Source organism: Euprymna scolopes, chromosome 23, assembly GCF_053919585.1.
Source record: "Euprymna scolopes isolate OS-2025 chromosome 23, ASM5391958v1, whole genome shotgun sequence".
In the NCBI taxonomy this organism is placed as follows: domain Eukaryota; kingdom Metazoa; phylum Mollusca; class Cephalopoda; order Sepiida; family Sepiolidae; genus Euprymna; species Euprymna scolopes.
This window is the reverse complement of record NC_136504.1, coordinates 121,070,235-121,079,682: the sequence shown is the minus strand read 5'-3', so window position 1 is coordinate 121,079,682 and position 9,448 is coordinate 121,070,235. Positions and strand designations below refer to the sequence as shown.

The window sequence follows — 9,448 nt, the reverse complement described above, 5'->3', positions numbered from 1 at the left end:
AATAAACTAAAATGACCGAAAAATGGGATGAAATGACTTAAATAAATAAAAAGTAAATGACTTAGAACAACTTTAATGAACTTAAGGATGAATTGAATGACCTTAAGAATGACTTGAATGCTATAAAAATAACTGGAACCCTTCAAAAACAACATGAATTATCTGGAGAATGACTTGAATGGCTTTGAAACTGATTGGTTGTAAAGTGGGTTCTTATTTTACATTAAATTAATACAGAAAAGTGATCCCCAGTTTATATCAAAAAGTTATAAACATAAGTACAGCAAGTAGTAAGAACAGATACTACACTTGATCTTGGCCAAAAGGCCAAAAAAATCTGTATTTATTTGCTCACCAACCGAGCAAATTAGGCACAAGGCAGATTTTTATGTGAGCAGTGAAGGGGAAATGGGGACCAACTCCCCGGGGAGTAGGGAAGCTGAATAGTGACAATTGGTATGAAGGGTTGCCCCTACACTGACCAAGGTGTTATATATAAGGTTGACCCCACATACAGTCTTTGCTTGCAGTATCTGCCGGAACAGATACTACACTTTTATCTTGGCCAAAAGGCCAAGAAAATCTGTATTTATTTGTTACCCCGAGGAAATTAGGCACAAGGCCGATTATCAATGTGAGGAGTGAAAGGGAAATGGGGACCAACTCCCCGGGGAGTAGGGGAGCTGGGTAGTGACAATTGGTATGAAGGGTTGCCCCTACATTGACCAAGGTCTTACATGTGAGATGTTATATATGAGGTTGACCCTACATACAGTCTTTGCTTGCAGTATCTGCCGGAACAGATACTACACTTGATCTTGGCCAAAAGGCCAAGAAAATCTGTATTAATTTGCTCCCCCACCGAACAAATTAGGCACAAGGCTGGTTTTTAATGTGAGGAGTGAAGGGTAATGGGGACCGCCTCCCCGGGGGTAGGGGAGCTGGATAGTGACAATTGGTATGAAGGGTTGCCCCTACATTGACCAAGGTCTTACATGTGAGATTGCTCCCACATATAGTCTTTGCTTGCAGTATCTGCCGGAACAGATGGTATTTATTTGCTCCCCCACCGAGCAAATTAGGCACAAGGCCAATTTTTAATGTGAGGAGTGAAGGGAGGGGGAAGGGAAAAAGGGGACCAGCTCCCGAGAGGTGGGAAATGCGAGCTGGTTAATGGTCAGGCATGTGGGGTTGCCCCCACATCTGGTCTTTGCTAGTCATAGCTAGTCCTAGCTTGCAGTATCTGCCGGAACAGATGGTGTTTATTTGCTCCCCCACTGAGCAAATTAGGCACAAGGCCGTTTTTAATGTGAGGTAAAAACCAGCTCCCCTAAAAGTAGGCAAAAAGGGGGCACTCTGGTTACCAAAAATAATAATTGTCCTAGTATAGAGGGTTTCCCCTCCATTGACTGGTACAAATTATCTTAAGTGCAGCATCTGCCGGAACAGATACTACACTTTGATCTTGGCTGAAAGGCCAAGGAAAGCGGTATTTATTTGTTCCCCCATGAGCAAATTAGACACAAGGCCGATTTTTAATATGAGCAGTGAAGGGGAAATGGGTACCATCTCCCCGGGGAGTAGGGGAGCTGGATAGTGACAATTGGTATGAAGGGTTGCCCCTACCTTGACTAAGGTCTTATATGTGGGGCCGCCCCCTTGTATGGTCTTTGCTTGCACTATCTGCTGGAACAGATACTACACTTTTTTCTTGGTCAAAAGGCCGAGAAAAGCGTATTCATTTGCTCCACCACCGATCAAATTAGGCACAAGGCCGATTTTTAATGTGAGGAGTGAAGGGAAAATGGGCACCAGCTCCGCGGGGAGTAGGGGATCTGGATCGTGACAATTTGTATGAAGGGTTGCCCCTACATTGACCAAGGTCTTATATGTGGGTCCGCCCCCATATATGGTCTTTGCTTGCAGTATCAGCCAGAACAAATACTTCGGTTTGATCTTGGCCAAAGGCCGAGAAAAGCTTAAAAAGCTAAGAACAGCATCTATTAACTACACACCTTTGATCTTAACCAAAAAGGCCAAGCACAAAAGTGTTACGGAAAGACCGAGAGACCGACCGACGGACAGACCGACCGACCGACCGACCGATGGAGTGACATAGAGTCGCTCGCACGCGACTAAAAATCTGTTTCATGGCACCGATCTTTCTCAAGAGACCAGTGATACACCAGGTAAAACTGCCTTCGCATGTAATCGTTAAGTCAGGGTTGCGATATCCCAAAATGCACCTCATCTGACTTGGCTCTGCCCGATTTTAATGGCAAATAGAAGACTAGGACGACTAAAAGCAATGCAAAGATAAAGGGAGATCACATAAATCACCTAGTATTACCAAATGGTAACCCATTCAATACTGACCATGCTGAACGCCACTTAACTGTGGTGATCTCAAGGAATCCGGTGTGTCAGCGTGAATATACCATATATAAACCTGTATATACGCACCCGTTTTACACACAACATAATCAACTTTTACTGTGTTTTATTTTCCATCAGAAATAGTTTGTTTGATTTTTTTTTTTTTTTTGTGTGTTTTGTTTTTTCTTGCAGCAATGCATATGCCGTTTTGGTAAGTTAGTCTCCATAGTTTGTGTGGTAGTCGTGGATGTACACCCCTGAATGAATTGTTTCATATAAATCGGTGTCCTCGTGTATGCAATTTTGGACGATCATGTTAGTTGTTATTTAGGGGAAATCTCCGTCGCGAATTTTAATTGGTAGTTTAGAACATCTATCTCAGTGTTTGTTAGTGGTCGGTTTGTGAGATTCTGGATGAGTTCACACAGTCCAATTGAGCTGCATTTACTGTTAGTAATTAGGTTGGACAAAGAAGTAGATATTGAGTACGTCTTACTTTAGATACAGAGACGATATCTTGATTTTTCTCACTAATAAAAATATACTCGCATTCACATGCCTCAGTTTATTTCGTTATTTTACTTCATTTTTTAAAAGGACTTTAACGTTACGTTTACTAGCTATAGTATTTCTATTTATAATAAATAAGAAGTCTGCATTATGCGTATACGTACATCAAGTCTGTTGCCAAGGTCGCTGGAAAGATGGTGGGATCCTTCTACCGCTCCAGAAGATATCTCACTACTGATGCAGTTCTCTATCTATATAAAAGCCAAGTACGTCCAAGGATGGAATACTGTTGCCATATCTGGGCAGGAGCTGCCAAAAACAGCCTATCATGCCTTGACAGAGTACAAAATAGACTTCGTGGTTTAATGGGGGATGCCCTTTTCTCTACCCTGCAACCCCTCTCCCACAGAAGAGACGTTGCGAGCCTATCCTTGTTTTATCGTTATTTTCATGACAGGTGCTCGTCTGAACTCCAATCCCTGGTCCCAATCTTTCACGAAAAACACCCGTCTAGCTGAATCCACTGTGAAAAATTTCCCCCACTCTATATCTGTGCCTAAATCAAAAGGCGGATTCCATGAACAAAGCTTATTTCTTAGAACTGCACGCCTGTGGAACTCTGTTCCGTCTTCCTGCTTCCCTCCGGACTACAACTTGGGTGTCTTCAAGTCTAATGTTAACAAATTCCTAATGAACCGCCCCCTTAAGTAAACACTTCATCAAATCTCCACACTAACGTAATGTACTTGCAATAACCCTTATCCCTGAGTGGCTCCCGGGCCTTGATAAGTGGTGATCACTGTGTAAAAAAAAAAAAAAAAATTACGACCGGGCTCCGTAGTGCTTTTTGCTAGTATATTAATAATTCCATTTTTTTTATTGCACGCAAAAATAAATATGAAATTTTAAATATTTATGAATTTTTAAGATGAAGATTTCTATTTGTAAAATTCTACTGTTCTTATATTGAGTATCATTTTCATAACGTTTCGGTTGATGTAACCTCCAACCTTCTTTAGGTCTATCTTGTCCAACTCGAAAATGTTTTTTTCCCGAATTAGGGATTTTAGACGGAATTTCGAACGGACGGCTTTTGAGAAGTATCAGGCTTAAATCAGAGTGTAGTATCTGTTCTGATGCTACACTAAAGTTAATTTAATATATCAATATAGGAGAACTCTTTTATACTAAGGCAATTTTTTTAATTTTTGCCTGCTTCCAGGGTGTCCCCTTATAGGTAGCTGATTTTACCCCCACATGAAAACAAGTTTGGGGCACATTTTATTTTTGCGGGAAAGCAAATAAGTACACATTTAAAGGGTTCGTTTTGTATTGCGCGCTGTGTGGCATGTGGCTACGTCTTGCTTTTTCTTGTTTTTTTTTTACATGTAAGTCACCACCTATCAAGGCGCGGAAGCCACTCGTGGATAAGGGATATTGCGTGTACAGTAATCAATGGGACAGTATTGTAGTAATCGTTAGTATTGGAGATTTGATAAAGTGTCTTACTTTAAGAGGGCGATTCATCAGGGATTTGTTTATGTTGGACTTGAAGACATTCAAGTTGTAGTCAGGTGGGAAACAGGCAGACGGAATAGAGTTCCACCGGCGTTCACTTCTAAGAAAGAAACACTGTTCATGGAATCTACGTTTTGGTTTTGGCACAGAAATAGAGGGGGGGAAATTTTTGACAGTGGTTTCAGCTAGACGGGTGTTTATCATGAAAGATTTACAAGGAGGGAGCAGGGATTGGAGCTCAGACAAGACATGCCATGGGAGTAACGATAAAACAAAGACAGGCTCGCTACGTCTCGTCTCGTCACTTAAAAAATATGATAAATTGTGAAACTAAGCTATACAATAAATTACCGATATTTACCAAATCTACAATTAAAGAAAATAGAGTTGTCAATTGAAAGTTCGCCACATGTACAGCACGTTCTAGATGTATACTAGAAAACCGCTCGACATTGCCCGGTCGTAACATTTGATATGTTTATTAATGCAGATTTTGTAATCATTTTTATATTAAATTGGACCCGATATGTAGTAATGATTTGGAAAGTTTTTTTGTAACGACTCGTGCGCTACCACCGAGAATCGAAACCAAAACGTTTAGCTTACGATTTATTTTTTCCTTTTACGTTAATGGCTGAGCAATAAAGACATGTTAGCAGTAAGGCTAAAACTTAAACCATAAACCACTACTAAATACGTTTTGCAAGCATATTTTTAATTCCGTCATTCAGCTGGCAAATTCATTTTTTTTAAATTATTACTTTTGGGCTGATTTTCCCTGGCTTAAACTCAAGTATGAAATTTCGTATGGATTCGAATATCGTATATATTAAGTTTTATGTCTGTAGACAAAAAACAGAGATAGGAGTTTGGTAGGCAATTTATTTTAAACAAATATATATATATATATATATATATATATATATATATATACGAATACATAAATATATATAGAAAGAAGTTTGTGTTTATTATAACTTATTACGCAAATATTACGCAAGTATAAATCACGCAGAATATCTGCATGAATGTAATTACACGTAATAGTAAACTAAAGATTATCATCCCATAAGAAGCAAAATAATAAAAATAAAAATAGGGAATTAAGTAAAATGAATGTTAAAATAATATGCAATTAACTAGATCTTTGGCAGATGAATGCAATTCCGCGACTCATATATAACAAAGTTGTATTTTCTTGTTAAATGCATAGAAAAAAAGGGGGTTTAATATGAATATTAACGACTATAATCAACTAGGCAACGCCGGTCGGCCTGCTAGTGTTATAATAATAATGTTTAAAACTTTGTTGATTCTGGTGCCAAAATATTTTTTAAAAAAACATAATAAAACGCAGCGGCGCTGAGGTGCTTTAAGATTAGGCACCGCCAAAATTGGGGGGGGGGGGCCAGGTAAGCACTTTTTGACGGACCGTCTTTTTAAAAATCTACCAAAAATCAGGTAATTATCTAATCTATACGAAATTTTCAGTGATTATTAAGAGAAGAATGAACTTTATAACAATATACTTATTTTTCCTAAACAATATATATATATATATATATATATATATATATATATATATATATACATATATATATATATATATATTGCCTACAAAACCCCCTTGTTTTGAGGGGGTTCCAAATATGCTTAAAATAATCATCTGAAACTGGACAAAACATATTGTGTTGTTGTAAGGGACAGGATTATAGATTAAAAAAAACTTGTTTGCATACCTTATTTTTATGTCTGAATATCAGAACTTCGACTGTGTTTAATTATCCCGCTTTTGAGTTTTGAAGTGTGAAATTCGATAAATATGTTAAGTAAAATAATTAATTTAAGTTAAGCAAAACTAAATATTTTTAATATTTATACGAAAAAAGCCATTTTAAAATCTTTGATAAAGAAATTAACACTTTTTTTAGCGAGTCGAATAATGCATGACTATTATTAAGCAGGGAATGCTTTGAAGAATCGATATTAAAAAAAAATCGATAAATATTGTGCCCCTTGTGTTAAAAATATCATTATTTTGTCTATCCAGTTTGAAAACGTTTGCTGCTTTTCAACTACGGTGGACCAAACGCGCTGAAATAATTTTTTATTCTGCTTTAAATTGCCCCCTCTCCATTTTGGAGAGCCTGACTCCCACACACATACATACTAAAAACCAAACTCATACAAATGGTCACCCATCTGGTACTGGCCAGCCTCAGCGTTAATAGTACATTGAAATTTTTGTCACTGAAAAATAAGTTATTTTTGGCTTTTTGGTCTTCCGTAGTTTGCTTTTTATCAAGTACAAATTACAGAGTAATCAAATCGACGCGAAGTAACTGGTTGCCTATATGAATAAGTAGAATTATTTGAAATCCAGGTACTTATATCTGAATATTTTTGCATATTCTCATAGAAAATCATGCTAAATCTTAGTTAGACAAGAAATAAATTAATTCTTTCAAAAACCTTTTTTTCTAACTATTTATATACGTTTTTTGTGCAAAACAAAAAAATGCCAATTGTTAACTTTGGGGGAAAATTTTACATTTAAAATTTAATTAATACAATAGAAATTTTTTACATTATTCTGCCTTCTATATGATAAAATTCAGGGTTTTATATTTCTGGAAAAAAAAAGTTACTCAGAAATAATGATTTTAATAAATGTAATTTCGTTTTAAAAAACAACAACAACTTGATTTTTCGGACATTTTTGGCGGTGTCTATTTAAGATTAATATCTTTTACTAGGCAAAAGGAAAACTGCTAACTCTCACAGCAAACACCGAGTAGTACACTTAATTTCACAAACATCCTTTTCTTTATTACTTTGAAGTAAATGCACTTAATAACTCTTACTTGAAGGCACATATAAGACACGTAACAGGCGCCAGCTCATTTTAATTTCGTGACTAGTTGAACAGCTTCGCAGGAAATATTTGTTTCGTTAATTCTTATTTTTCTCGCTAGAGGGTGAGACGAGTCAGTCAAAAGATTTTTTCGTGTTTCTAATTTCCGCTTGGACGCCGGCTACGAACACTCGTCTTAATCAAGTCTGCAACTTTCCATGAATGTACTCTTACCAGAGTTGCTGAACACTTCACCATTAATTAAACACAATATGTATTTTAATCGTACTTTTAAAGCATTCAACAATAATATATGTATTAGAAAAAAATGTTGACTCGTTGAGTAAAGTATGATCGCTTGAAGCAAGAAAAATTCCTGTAAAAAGCAAATAAATTTTAAGAAAAGACAAAATGAAGTAATCTTTTTTTTTACTAATCATCTCAGTTTAAGAAGTGATAAGCTAATATTTAGAATCATGTCTTACAGGATACTGTGGGGGAGTTGACCGGCGAGATGTCTGTTCACATTACATTTAAACTTCCGCAGGTTAATATATCTAGAGAGGTATGAGACAGATAGGGAATTTCAAAGTTTAAATGTTCGAGAAAATAAACTATTAGAGAATAATAGCTTTTCGGCATCTAAGATTCTCAGCACTGAAATCCTAGGATTTTGCTGCTAGGTGAGTTTATTAAGGAGAGTACCTTGAAGGGGTACAAGTGCAATGAGTTCATCGGAGCACATAGTATTAAAATGCCAGAAAAATTTAGACAGAAATGGGTCATTTGTTGATGGCGCACTTGTTACAGCTTGTACGATAATGCAGAGCCTATAAGATTTGGACCCATTTTTTGATCCTCTTTAAGAAAGAGATGTTAGATGCAACTACCAGATGTGGTAATAATATTACAGGTGTACCAGTTTGCTGTTTTGTACAATAAAGGCTGCGTTTTGGGGTGCAAGTAGTTTTCTAGAACTGTAGATGAAGCCCACCTTCTTTGCAGCAGCCTTGTCAATGTCTTCAATGTGTTTGTCCCAATTCATGGTTTCTATGAAGTTTAGGACAATGAGTTTCAGAAATAGCCTCCCAGGTAAGGTGTTACTTGTCTCATGACAATTGGTGGTTTAGAGTTTAGAGGGGAGTTTTAGTCTCTCTTTTCGCCATAACTCTCTTCTTTATACATATATACACACATTATATATATATATATATATATATATATATATATATATATATATATATATTCACAAAATGAAGACAACAAAGATCGGATTGATAGCAACCAGTCGTGTATTCTCATTATACATTACAATCGCTTCGCGAGCATTCGGACAATTTCAAACGTTATATCGTTTGAAAATATTCACAAGAACGGCATTTCTTCAGACGTTGAGAAAAAACACTATTTAATGAACAATATGTAACCATTTTCCTTTTAAGGAAACCCATATGATAAAAAAATTACCTATTCTTATTTCAAAGTTGTTTTTTTTCCGTTTTCCGTATCTCATGGATTTTTTTTTAATCTACCTATTTGCGTATCCCTATTTTTAAATATTTCAAACAATTATTCATTTATCATTGCAAGCGATTCCCTGTGTTCTTTTTATTTAGGTTATTCTGTTTTTTCTCTTATTTATTCAAAGTATTTTTTTTTTTAATTCATTGAGCTTCATAAATTAAAGATTGGTACAAATAACAGACGTTGAAAAGTAGCTCACCTGATTTTATAACTTAAAAAAAAAAAAACTTGAAGAGCTTTGCCCCTTTTTGCTTCATAATTTATTTTTCTACATAGTCACCACCATTCTCAATGCACTTTTGCCGACGATGGAGCGGTGTTTGCGCATGGACGTCCGATGCGTACATTTTAATTTACATCTCTGTCTCCACTCTGAAATGGACGTACCCAACTCATAACTGCGCTGAGGTGAATTGCATGGGCGTCGTAAACGTAGGCTCCGGTTTAATGTTTCCCTAGACGGAGGAATTCAATGACGCACTTCTTCTTCTGATGAAGGTCCATGTCATAGGTTTATATCTTGGAGTTTCACATCGTCAATACCTGTAACGGAAATACGAAACTTTTAGATAATGAATGCATATATTAAATGATCATTATGCAATTTGAAATCTGCTCTGATCCATTCGGGCGGAATAATATAGGAGGCATTATTTTGCAAAGTCC

General features: G+C 36.4%; 2 pseudogenes; both read right to left on the bottom strand.

Moving 5' to 3' along the window:
• Positions 1 to 236: 236 nt before the first annotated feature.
• On the bottom strand, positions 237 to 339 carry LOC145246269 (U2 spliceosomal RNA; annotated as a pseudogene).
• Positions 340 to 678: 339 nt separating this feature from the next.
• LOC145246287 (U2 spliceosomal RNA) lies at positions 679 to 842 on the bottom strand (annotated as a pseudogene).
• Between the last annotated feature and the right edge of the window lie 8,606 nt (positions 843 to 9,448).